This window comes from Chrysochloris asiatica, unplaced genomic scaffold (assembly GCF_000296735.1).
Source record: "Chrysochloris asiatica unplaced genomic scaffold, ChrAsi1.0 scaffold00188, whole genome shotgun sequence".
Classification (NCBI taxonomy): domain Eukaryota; kingdom Metazoa; phylum Chordata; class Mammalia; order Afrosoricida; family Chrysochloridae; genus Chrysochloris; species Chrysochloris asiatica.
The window spans coordinates 3,730,446-3,732,012 of record NW_006408706.1 but is presented as its reverse complement, the minus strand read 5'-3'; the positions used below and the strand labels follow the sequence as shown (position 1 = coordinate 3,732,012).

Here is a 1,567-nt window from a genome sequence, read left to right as displayed (position 1 = left end):
AGTAATGAGCAATACATATTGATTGCATGTTTGATCGATTTCAGATTGAAGACATTTGTAGAATTCTTCTATTTCATCTTCACTGGCTTTAGTGGTTAGTGCATAAATTTGAATAATAGTGGTATTAACTGGGCTTCCCTGTAGGCACATGGATATTATCCTATCACATAACATTGTACCTCATGACTGATCTGGATATGTTCTTTTTTTTTTTTCTTAGCCATGTTTTTACTAGCTTACATAAATATCTGAAAACAAATTCACCTTGCTGCCTTTCTGTATCTTTGGCACAATTTATTATAGATCTTAATAAACAAACTAGCTAAATAGTCACAGGGGAAATGCTTTTAAAATATGAAACAGAGGTTAATAAATAGGCAACTATGTCAAGTATGGAGAGGACCATCCAGTTGTTCCTTTAAGATCCAGTCACTGATTTGCAACTTTTATTAACGCAAATTTCATCTATAAAACAAGGTAATTTATAACTTGATCTTTACTCACATTTTTTGGGGAGACAGCAGTTGAATTTTTACATTAAAAAACTACAAAATGTCAACCAAAGGACAAATAAAGCACTCATTTTTAAAATTTTAGCTTCTATAAATAAAGGACAAATAAAAGTTTACACTTTTAGAAGCTTAGCTTCTACACCAACAAATAATGACTTGATATCAATTATGTTATTCCATTTGCGACGTTTTTAAGCTCTCTTCTGCAGCGCCTGGGCAGCTTCTAATGGTAATTGGTGTAGAGTCTGTTCTTGATGAAGACGACACGGGGCAGATGTTGCCTGATGCCTGGACAATGCTGAATGTGACAGAACCAGGGAGACACGTTCAGGTACCTCTCCTTTTCTTGAACTGTCAGGTCAACTATAAAACAATGAAGTATAACAGGATATCTGCTAACTTAAAGTTATAGCCTGTAAGGTAGACTTTATCTTCAAGATATAAATTAAGATCCTTCAGGAGAGTTCGGACGTCGTCTTTACTGGAGTGTCCATCTACTTGAGTTACCCGGTACTCTAAGCACTGCTGAACAACTGCTTGTTCTTCCGCATTGCTCCCAAGCAAATAGTCTTTGTTGGCTTGCTTGACTAGATGAGTTGCTATCGTAGTCAGCCCTGTTAGAGTTGGACCATTGTTTGTTTGAAGAACAGGAATCTGGCGCTTGCCATGGGCACTGTATTTATTCCCTTTACTCAGTCCCAGGGATTTCTCAAGCAGTGTCAACTCTGCTGCTGCCGCCATCTTCTGGCGTGAGCTCCTGGCCTCTGGATATGTTCTTTTTGATGATGAATGCAACACCTTTCCTTTTCAATTTGTCATTCCAACGAGATAGTGTTGGAACTCTGAAACAAATATAAAGCTATGTTTGGAGGATTGGAGAGTTTGCAGCTCGGGAATTTGAAGGGAATCCAGAAATCCATTGTATTCTGGATCAAGACACTCAGCTGTTCCAGGAGCCGCCGTCTTGGAAGACAACATCTTGATTGTATTAGGATTGATAGTATCAGGAGAGAACATCTTGATTGTATCAGGATTGACATCAAAATTTAAAGTGA

The 1,567-nt window shown here is 37.7% G+C and overlaps 1 pseudogene; it reads right to left on the bottom strand.

Moving 5' to 3' along the window:
* Positions 1 to 735: 735 nt before the first annotated feature.
* Positions 736 to 1,253, bottom strand: LOC102834108 (annotated as a pseudogene).
* Positions 1,254 to 1,567: the final 314 nt, after the last annotated feature.